This window comes from Tamandua tetradactyla, chromosome X, assembly GCF_023851605.1.
Source record: "Tamandua tetradactyla isolate mTamTet1 chromosome X, mTamTet1.pri, whole genome shotgun sequence".
Classification (NCBI taxonomy): Eukaryota; Metazoa; Chordata; class Mammalia; order Pilosa; family Myrmecophagidae; genus Tamandua; species Tamandua tetradactyla.
The window spans coordinates 159,959,319-159,970,995 of NC_135353.1; the positions used below are offsets into that span (position 1 = coordinate 159,959,319).

General features: G+C 43.1%; 1 non-coding gene across 1 annotated transcript; it reads left to right on the forward strand.

The window, feature by feature from the left end:
* Nucleotides 1-2,452: 2,452 nt before the first annotated feature.
* LOC143672254 (U1 spliceosomal RNA) lies at nucleotides 2,453-2,616 on the forward strand. The gene has a single exon (XR_013169724.1). It is a non-coding gene; the product is annotated as a U1 spliceosomal RNA (small nuclear RNA).
* The last annotated feature ends 9,061 nt before the right edge of the window (nucleotides 2,617-11,677 follow it).

Genomic DNA, 11,677 nt, shown 5'->3' on the forward strand with positions numbered 1-11,677 from the left:
TTATTCCAGTAGCTATGGTATAACCATAACAATGAGGAAACCATATGATTATTCTGAATAAATGAAACAGACAAAAATCCAGAGCCTTTATTTTTGAAAGTTCATGCTCCACTCCTTAGAGTCTCCAATCTGATTGGAATTTACTGAGCCTCTACCTTTGGGATCTAATTGGGCTATTATGGAACTCCCCAAATAGCAAATATTGAAAAGACAGACTCAATCTTAGCTAACAACACAAGCATCTACAAAAAAAAGCTTTTAGCCTGATCCTCATTAATACAAATAAAATCTATTTCGATTTACTTGTAGAGGAAAAAGATTGATTTTCTCATTTCTTCCTTAGATAAACACTGATAACTGCACTCTGAAAAAAAATCATCCACATGCTCTGTCTTATTCCCCAGAGTCCCAGCAAATTAAAATTACTGAGCTCCCCGAATTCAGATACAAATTGCTCTTGTCGGAACATATAAATAACGGGTAAAAATGCAACCTGAAAATTAGAGTGAATGAGGAAGAATGCATTTAACCACGAGAGCAGACCAAAATTTGAAAATTGGCAGGGACTTCTAAAAATGTGTTCATCCATATATTAAGAAGGAAGATGAAATGGGCCAGGAAGCAAAAGGAAATTTTGCTGAGATTTATTTTGAGTTTGAACTCACCGTCTATTCTTAATTTCCATGTCTTTTTATGGTCTAAAGGAAGCTGATGTCAGGGCCTGAACATGCCTGTATGTGTGGAAGCCCATCTCCTCTTCAATGGGGCCATTTCTATCTGTGGCCAAACCATACTACATGGCAATACTGGACAGTGTTGTTCAACATTGGGTTCCTCAAAGTTCCGTCTAGTTTGTCCCTTGAGAACCTCAAATAATTCACTAAATTACAACCAAGAATGTCAGAAGTTTCCCATGGCCAAATGGTGATTGGGCAAGTGCTGGCTTGTCTGTTGGAATGAGGACATTTCATAGACTTAAATCATGATCATGTCAGCTGCATCCACAGCTGATTCCATTTGTAATCAGCCAAAGGGGAGTGTCTTCTGTAATGAATGATGCTTGATCTAATCACTGAAAGCCTTATAAGGAGGATTCAGAAGAGACAGGCTCTTCCTGTTTCGGCTGGTGAGCCTCTACTGTAGAGTTTGTCCAGACCCTCCATCGGAATCGTTGGCTTCACAGCCCACTCTGCGGATTTTGGACTCTGTGTTCCCGCGGACACATGAGGCACTTTTATAAATTTTATATTTGCGAGTGTTCCCTGTGATTCTGTTTCTCTAAAGAACCCTAACTAATACATCTTGGTACCAGGAGTGGCTCTTAAGAAACAGAATCTTAAAAATGGGTTTTTATGAATGATTTTCTACTCTGACTGGACTCAAAGACACTAAGAACTCTGATTCCCAATCCGTGGAGTGAGTTGGCAAAAGAGATAGTCAAAATATCACCATTCGATTCTCCTAATAATTCGCTTGTACAAAGCCAGGCTCTGGGGATAATGTTTTTGACACCTTTACAGAGTTTTGTAGAAAGAGGAGGTATAGAGATATTGGTTGGTTGTTGTTAGACACACTGGCCACATTAAAGGGTGAAAGGGATTGGCTTAAGGCTTCAAACGAGAAGCTTAAGTGCCGTCTGAAAGATGTAGAAGTTTCTATGAGTATCCTGAAGGAAAATCTTATTTCCTGTAGCCATACACTTGAGATCTCTGAAAATCAGACCCAGAATCTTATTGTTAGAGTAGCAACTTTACAACATAAACTGAAATCTAAATGTTGCATGGTGTCTGCTGTTAAAGTGAGGGCATTGATTGGAAAGGAGTGGGACCCTGAAAAATGGGATGGTGACATATGGATTGATAATGATGTCGGGGGTGAGGTTGAAACCCTAGATCATGCTGAGTCTTCTCTAGATAACCCTATAATAGTTTGCTCTGAGGATATAACTGCCTCACCTCCAGCCTGCCTTGAGCAGTTGGCCACCCAACCTCCTCCTGAAGGGATTAGCCTTAGAGTGATTAATCCTGTTTCACCAGATGAAACTGCAAACGAATGCCCTGAAGCAAATGGCTTGGAAGATATTTCTAATTCTTTTCATGACCCACCCCCACCACCCCTCATTTCTTCTAGACCTATAACTAGACTAAAGTTCCAACAGGCCCCTAAAGGTGAGGTACAAAGTATCACACATGATGAGGTACGTTATATTCCAAAAGAACTTGTGAGTTTTCCAATTTATATAGACAGAAATCAGGGGAATATGTGTGGCAATGGATCTTAAGGGTGTGGGATAATGGTGGGAGGAATATAAGGCTGGATCAGGCTGAATTTATTGATATGGATCCACTAAGCAGAGATTCTGCATTCAATGTTATAGCTCTAGGGTTAGAAAAGGTATTAACAGTTTGTTTGGGTGGTTGGTTGAAACATGAATCAAAAGGTGGCCAGCAACATACTTACCTGGCAGGGGAGATAGCATGATCATGAAGGTAGTTTTCCCAGGGTGAGGCTTATCCATTGCACTCCAGATGTGCTGACCCCTATGATTTCCCCAAATGTGGGAAACTCAACTGCATAATTTGTGGTAGTGGGGGACTGTGTTCATGCTCGCCCCTGATTTAAAAAAAAAAAATGGTGGCAAACATTACCTGAGGTTGAAATACCAGAACTGCCCTGGTATAATGTAGATGAGGGGATCCAGAGGCTTAGAGAGATTGGAATGTTGGAGTGGATTTATCATGCAAAGCCTGCTCTTACACCCCAGAAATGTCTGGAGGATACACCTTTTACCAGAACAGTGAGAAATAAATTTGTGAGGCTACCACCATCATCCCTGAAGAGCTCTGTGGTTGCACTTCTCTGTAGGTCAGATATTACTGTAGGAACTGCTGTCACTGAGCTGGAATCCTTAAACACAATGGTGAGGACAGGATCCCGAGTTGGCAGAAGCCAGGTGGCAGCACTTAATCGCCAAAGACAGGGTAGACATGGCTATTATAATAGACAGTAAACTCAAAGCAGGCGTCAAAAGTATATGACATGCAGAGACTTCTGGCATTGGCTAGTAAATCATGGGATAACTAGACATAGAAGGGCAGTCTACTAAATTCTTGTTCAAGCTGTATAAACAAAAGAATTCTAGGTCAAGTGAACAGAAGTCGAACCTGAATTACAAAAAGACAGTCACGGCCTCTTAATCAATTTCCAGACTTGAAACAGTTTATAGACCCAGAGCCCCTTGAATGAAGGGGAGGCCAGGTCCCTTTGGGGGAGAACCCTGTTACACTGCCACAAATTTATATGGCTAATCTTCCTCCAAGCCTTCCCCAAGGAGACTGACGGTCTTTTACCAGGGTAACTGTACATTGGGGAGAAGGAAATGATCAGATATTTCGGGGATTATTAGACACTGGTTCAGAAGTGACATTAATTCCAGGGGGCCCAGAACATCACTCTATTCTACCAGTCAGAGTTGGGGGCTTATGGAGGCCAGGTGATCAATGGGGTTTTAGCTCAGATCCGTCTCACAGTGGGTCCAGTGGGCCCCCGGACCCATTCTGTAGTTATTTCCCTAGTCCCAGAATGTTTAATTGGTATATACATCCTGAGCAACCAGCAGAATACCCACATTGGCTCTCTAACTCGTGCAGTGAGGGCTATTATGGTAGGAAAGGTCAAATGGAAGCCACTAGAACTGCCCCTACTGAGCAAAATAGTAAATCATAAGCAATACTGGATTCCTGGAGGGATTGCGGAGATTACTGCCACTCTTAAGGACTTGAAGGATGCAGGGGTGGTGATTCCCACCACATCCCCATTCAACTCTCCTATTTGACCTGTGCAAAAAACAGGTGGATCTTGGAGGATGACAGTGGATTATTGTAAGCTCAACCAGATGGTAACTCCAATTGCAGCTGCTGTTCCAGATGTGATATCATTGCTTGAGCAAATCAATACATCCCCTGGTACCTGGTATGCAGCTATTGATCTGGCAAATGCTTTTTTCTCAATAGTTATTAGTAGGGACCACCAGAAACAGTTTGCTTTCAGCTGACAAGATCAGCGATATACTTTTACTGTCCTACCTCAGGGGTGTATCAACTCTCCAGCCCTATGTCATAATCTTGTCCGCAGGAACCTTGACCATTTCTCCCTCCTATGAGATATCATACTGGTCCATTATATTGATGATATCATGTTGATTGGACCTAGTGAGCAAGAAGTAGCAACTACTCTAGATTTACTGGTAAGGCATTTGCGTGTCAGAGGATGGGAGATAAATTCAACAAAAATACAGGGGCCTTCTACCTCAGTTAAATTTCTAGGTGTCCAGTGGTGTGGGGCATGTCAAGATATCCCATTCTAAGGTGAAGGATAAGTTGCTGCATCTGGCCCCTCCTACGACCAAAAAAGAGGCACAATGGCTAGTTGGTCTCTTTGGATTTTGGCGACAACATATTCCTCATTTGGGTGTGCTACTCTGGCCCATTTATCAAGTGATCAGAAGAGCTGATAATTTTGAGTGGGGGCCTGAACAAGAGGAGGCTCTGCGACAGGTCCAGGCTGCTGTGTAAGCTGCTCTGCCACTTGGGCCGTATGATCCAGCAGATCCAATGGTGCTGGCAGTGTCAGTGGCAAATAGAGATGCTGTCTGGAGCCTTTGGCAGGCCCCTATAGGAGAATCACAATGCAGACCCTTAGGATTTTGGAGCAAAGCCTTACCATCTGCTGCAGATATCTACTCTCCTTTTGAGAAACAGCTTTTGGCCTGCTGTTGGGCCTTAGTAGAGACTGAATGCTTAACCATGGGCCACCAAGTTACCATGAGACCCAAGTTGCCTATCATGAGCTGGGTGTTGTCTGACCCACCAAGCCATAAAGTTGGGCATGCTCAGCAGCACTCTATTGTAAAATGGAAATGGTATATAAGAGATAGAGCCAGAGCAGGTCCTGAAGGCACAAGTAAGTTACATGAAGAAGTGGCCCAAATGCCCATGGTTTCCACTCCTGCCACATTACCTTCTCTTTCCCAGAGCAGAGGTGTGACCTCGTGGGGAGTTCCTTACAGTGAATTGACTGAGGAAGAGAAAACTCGGGCCTGGTTTACAGATGGTTCAGCACGATATGCAGGTTCAACCTGAAATTGGACAGCTGCAGCATTACAACCCCTTTCTGGGGTGTCCTTGAAGGACAGTGGTGAGGGAAAATCCTCCCAGTGGCCAGAACTTCGAGCAGTGCACCTCGTTGTTCATTTTGCTTGGAAGGAAAACTGGCCAGAGGTGCGTTTGTATACTGACTCATGGGCTGTTGCTAATGGTTTGGCTGGATGGTCAGGGACTTGAAAGACCATCATTGGAAAATTGGTGACAAAGAAGTCTGGGGAAGAAGTATGTGGATAGACCTTTCTGAGTGGGCTAAAAACATGAACGTATTTGTGTCCCATGTGAATGCACACCAGAGGGTGACTTCAGCAGAGGAAGATTTTAATAATCAAATGGATAAGATGACCCATTCTGTGGATACCTGTCAGCCTCTTTCCCCAGCAACTCCTGTCATTGCCCAATGGGCTCATGAACAAAGTGGTCATGGTGGTAGGGATGGAGGTTATGCATGGGCTCAGCAACATGAACTTCCACTCACCAAGGCTGACCTGGCTACAGCCACTGCTGAGTGTTCAATCTGCCAGCAGCAGAGATCCACACTAAGCCCCCGATATGGCATCATTCCCCGAGGTGACCAGCTAGCTACATGGTGGCAGGTTGATTACATTGGACCACTCCCTTCATGGAAGGGACAGTGATTTGTTCTAACTGGAATGGACACATACTCTGGATATGGGTTTGCTTTCCCTGCACGCAATGCTTCTGCCAAAACTATCATCCATGGGCTCACAGAATGCCTTATCAATCATCATGGTATTCTACATAGCATTGTTTCGGATCAAGGAACACACTTCACAGCAAATGAAGTGTGGAAATGGGCACATGCTCATGGAATTCTCTGGTCTTACCATATCCCCCATCATCCAGAAGCAGCTGGATTGATAGAATGGTGGGATGGCCTTTTGAAAACTCAATTATGGTGCCAACTAGGTGGCAGTACCTTGAAGGACTGGGGTAATGTTCTCCAGGGAGCTGTATATGCTCTGAATCAGCGTCCACTGCATGGTGCTGTTTCTCCCATAGCCAGGATCCATGGGTCCAGGAACCAAGGGGTGGAAATGGGAGTGGTACCACTCACTATTACCCCTAGTGATCCACTAGAGAAATTTTTGCTTCCTGTCCCTGCGACCCTGAGTTCTGCTGGTCTACAGGTTTTAGTTCCAAAAGGGGAAGTGCTTCCTCCAGGAGAAACAACAATGATTCCATTGAACTGGAAGTTAAGACTGCCACCTGGTCACTTTGGGCTACTCATGCCACTGGATCAACAAGCCAGGAACGGGATTACATTATTGTCTGGGGTAATTGACACTGACTATCAGGAGGAAGTAGGAGTACAACTACATAATGGAGGTAAAGAAGAGGTTTCTTGGAATATAGGAGATCCCCTAGGGTGTCTTTTAGTACTACATGCCCTGTGATTAAAATCAATGGAAAACTGCAACAACCCAAATCCCAGCAGGACTACCAATGATTCTGAAATTTCAGGAATGAAGGTTTGGGTCACCCCACCAAGCAAAGAACCATGGCCAGTTGAAGTGCTTGCTGAGGGTAAAGGGAACATAGAATGGGTAGTGGAAGAAGGTAGTGATTAATATGAACTTCGACCACGTGATCAGTTACAGAAACGAAGAATATAATGCTATTTTGTTCATGTTATATTATTTAAGTTGTAAGATATGAAGTTTAAGAATGAATATTACCCAAGCATTTGCACCCTAATCTGGAGAGATTTAATGTGTTTCCAGTTATATGCAGGACAGTTGAGTATTGTTAGGTAAAAGAAAAAAATGTGTGTTTTATTGTTTTTTATTTAGAAATTAGGTATGATTTAAGGTGGTATGTATAGTTGCCAAGTTGACAAGGGGTGGACTGTCATGGTTGGGTTCATGTGTCAACTTGGCCAGTGGTGGTTGGACAAGTGCTGGCTTGTCTGCTGTGATGAGGACATTTCATATAATTATATCATGATCACGTCAGCTGCATCCACAGCTCATTCCATCTGTTATCAGCCAAAGGGGCATGTTTTCTGCAATGAGTGATGCTTAATCTAATCACTGGAAGCCTTTTAAGGGGATTCAGAAGAGACAGACTCTCTTCCTGCTTCGGCTGGTGAGCCTCTCCTGTGGAGTTCATCCAGACCTTCCATCGGAATCGTCGGCTTCAAAGCCTGCCCTGCGGATTCTGAACTCTGTGTTCCCACAGTTACATGGGACACTTTTATAAATTTTATATTTGTGCGTGTTCCCTGTTGGTTCTGTTTCTCTAGAGAGCCCTAACTAATACAATGTCATACATGTGTCATCTCAGTGTTCAGGGCAACACTATAGCTATACACTATTATTTCTCTTTATTTGGGGAATTCTTACATGGATAAAAACCTAGTCAATGGGAACCCAATGTTTCTAGATGTTCTTCTCCAGCCTTATTTGTTGCATTTACAAATTGCAAAAAAAGGTATACTCAAGACTGAAGCACCCTGTCCTCGTCCAAATATCTCTCATAAGGTGTGGGCCAGAGACAGTTTGGCAATGATCAAATACAGGAGTGGGACACAATATGGTACTGTCCTTACCTTGTTTTGTTTTGTTGTTGCCATCCTCCCCAGTGCTTGAATTGGGTACAGGTAGATTTTCAGAGTGATACCAGTAGGATGCATTTGCGTGGAGTTCGTTTTAAGATGTAACACAAACACATTCTCATTTCAACTTGAAAATCAACCTCTGCATCCACTAGAGGAAAGGGCATTGTTTTCACAAAAATGCCCTGTAGTATGCCAATCACCATAGGGCTTTGAGTAGTCGGCTCATGGCAGATTTGACCTGTCCATGAAATTCTATCCCACAAGGATGGCAGCCATATCAGTTCTCTGTGACAAGTGCCTCACTGTCACCCCCACACACTGATTACTAGAGGACAGCAAATGTTGCAAGCCAAGCACAAGCAGATTCTCAGAATTAGGAATCAGGACTCAGAGTAGGATGGGAATCTTCTGTGTCTGATTTCAACTGCGGACATGGGACTTTAGGGACTGTGAAGGGCCCTGAACACAGAAACACAGATACCTGAGGGAAGACAGAAAAATAAAATAAATATAAACTATCAGCTAGCCAGAACCATCTCCCTCAGCTAGAGGCCTGAGGGACATAGAGCAGGGTGTCACCTCCTTCTGTTCCAGGTGGGTCTAAAAACAGTGCCGGGTTTCTGAGTTGGGCAGCTGAATGGAGTGGTGCATTATTCTTGAGAGGTGGGAGATAAAGAAGGTGGAGAAAACTTAAGAGCAGGTGCCATACTCCACTTCTTTTACATTTTCATCACAGTCTCCTCTGTTTCACAGTGGACAGCACCTTCCACACCACGTTCCCCAAAAAAGTTCCATAGCATGCTCTTTGGGAAAAAAAGCGAGTTTGTAATCAAATAAGTGTGAAGAATGCTGTATATTTTAAGTTCCCTTGGAGTTTTACAATGCTCAGGAGTATAATAAAAGTTGAGAATTTGTGCATCTTAGTCTTTCCTGGCCACAATAATACTGGATAACAAACAATCACATAAAATTAAGCACTAAAACACTCCACTTATTTAGATGACTGGCTTGGGTTTGGTTATCTAGGGTGGACTTGGCTGGGGTGAGTTGCTTCTGCTCCATATAACTTTTATCTTCCTCTTTGTCATTAGTATTTCTCAAAATTACTTCATTCTGCAAGATGCTGGGAATAAAGCTGAGCCAAGATAGGTGAACTCTCAACCATCTGGGGAGGGAGGCAGATAAATAATGACAGAAACAAAAATGTAAATATATGTGAAAAGCACTATACAGAGGGGAGATACATAGAGCTACAAGAGCATATTGAAAAAGGATCTAATCTTGTCAGAGCAAGCAGAGTTGGTATGGGAAAGTTTCCCAACAAAAGTCACATTTGAACTGAGGTCTGAAGGATGAGTGGGCGTGCATCCGGAAAAGAGTGGAGGCAACCATGTTCCAGGCAGTATGGTACATATTCAAAGGCCCTGTGGCCAGAAGAAAGCATGATTCATTTATGGTCATTGGCTGGAGTATAGAGAGTGGGGAAAAGTATGAGAGACGACCAAGGGGAAGGCTGGGCTGAGCTAGGCAGAGCCTGGGGGTTCATGAGACAGATTCGTGACTCCATTTTAAGAGTCATAGTGAGTCGCCGAAAGATGTTCAGTAGACAAGTGACGTGATTGGTTTTGTGTACTGAAAGGTTCTTTGTGGCTGCAGTGCCACAGAGAGGGAAGGAAACTAGTCAAAAGGCTTTTACTCTCTTCCCAAAACATCTGTAACATCCTTTAGTGCATGTTTAGAGAAATTCTATAGCAAACATGGGTTTTCCAGTACATTGAGAACATTTCCTATAACAACATAAGGGTATAGGTTTGTAGCATTCATATTTCAGGGATATTCGAGTCGAAGGTGTCCTAGGCTTGAGGAGAGGAGACACTTTGGGCTTCCCCCAGGGGTGGGTGGGGAATTGTTCTCTGTACTTTCAATTTGCTTTTGTATGTATGACTAGATTTTCTTTTTTAAGACCAACCTATTAGGATTGTGATCTTTTACTTAGCAAAAGTGAGAAAAATTGGATTCAGCTGTGATTCTAAGCCAGTTATTTTATCCTTACAGTTTTTTAATCCTCTATGGAGCCTTGGCTAATTTTCTGCTTACAGTATAAAAGCATCTGTCATTCACTGTGTCAAAAGCACTTAGCACTCCCAGGAAAACAGCTGGGCATGTCCCCAGTAAAGTGGTGAATCAAAAAGCCACTTACCCAAGAAAAGCATTATGGGAGGCCTGACAGAAAGATCAGGCTGATTGGCCGGAAACAGGTCCCAGGAAAGCCTGGAGGTGACCCTCTACGTGGGAACCACAAATAGAGGGAGAGGTTAGGCAAGACAGCATCTTCTAGAGGTTGCCAGTGGGAAGAGGGGGGGATTAGCAGCTGAAATGGTAGATGAGTAATTTCCCTCCCCATAACTTGTGAGTCTCCTACCTCAGAATAAGAAAAGCTGCCTCACAGCTGGAGTAGCCAGCAACAATTCCATCTAACCCTGTCTATTCCCACTCCTGGGAAATCCAATGTGAGCTTCAGGTGGGCAGGCTGCAATGAGGAAGGAGCAGGAATGGAGAGACTACCCATGTTTCTTCTTCTTGTAAGCCAGACACAACCTTCAAAATCAAGAATCTGGCTGCCTCTGGCTGATCTCAGTCTCCAACCGCTTTGGAGGTCAAGTTGAGACATACTGCAGAGCTACCTTCCTAAATCACATTGATAGACTAGATGGCATTGCTCAAGACTCCCAACCAAAGACATTCCGATCAGTTATGACATTCAAGGATTTAGAGATTACCACCCAGAAGCTCCAGGCAAAGGCTAGATCTCTATTTGGGCAAGGCCAAATTCTTTAATACCCATCCATCTACTACCTTTATGAGCTTGGGCAAGTCATTTGACCTCTCTGTGTCTCAAAAAAAAATGTGGCAAACAATAGTGCCTATCCCAGAGGGTTGCTATTAAGATTAAAAGTAATTAATATTTATGAAATGCAAATAAACATTTGCTAAATAATTAGATAATGGAGGCAGTGATGTGCTGGTAATCTTTGACAACTAATTAGGTCTCCAGAAAATGTGTAGAAAGGCCTGCTTTGTAGCATTTGTTGATTCCCATGGTATAAATATTTCCACCACGTCAGGCTTCTAGCTGCCAATGGAACATCACTAAATGCGAATTTGGGAAGAGATGCACCCAGTAGCACACCATTGTATAGGATTCCACCATATAGATACATTAGATGTAAATGATCTCAAGAGTACAAGAGCATAATCATATCATGCAGTAAAATACTTAGAAAGTGACGAGTTTTGAGTATTCCCTTCCTTCGTTTTTAATATAATTTAATTGCAAGTTTATGTAATTTAAATTTTGATATAAACTGTGCTTAACAACTGGCTCTCAAAATTCCTGATATTTTAACAATTGGCTTACGAACTGGTATAAAGCACCTTCAGTGCACCAAAGGTTTGCACTTTGGAGACCCTAGCCCTGTCCTTATGACAAAGGTGAAAACTGTGGGAAGTGCCTCTTAAGTGGAAGAGCCAACCCTCTGGGCTCCAGAGGACATGTACATTCATTAAGTTGTGGGGGTTCAGGCTACTGTAGCTATAGAGGTGGATCCCTCATGGTGGCAGCAGGAGATGCTGCCGGCTCAGCAATGTCAACTCAAAACTATCCCAGGCTGTACATTTCTTCTGTAGCTTCCCCCTGAAAGGAGGATGGATTTGTGAAAGTCTTTATTGTGGAACACAAAGAAGCCACATTAGACTGTGTTGGCAGCACAACCAAACACAATGCAGGCTTAGTTTGGGAATTTAGGTAGTGCTTCATCAATACTAGGAAAATTCAAATGTATAGCGATGGGGAAACAAAGCATGTTGTCTTCATATCCATATTTCCTCCCTGCTTCCCTTATATTCCTTCTTGAGGGTCATCAAGATGTTGAAT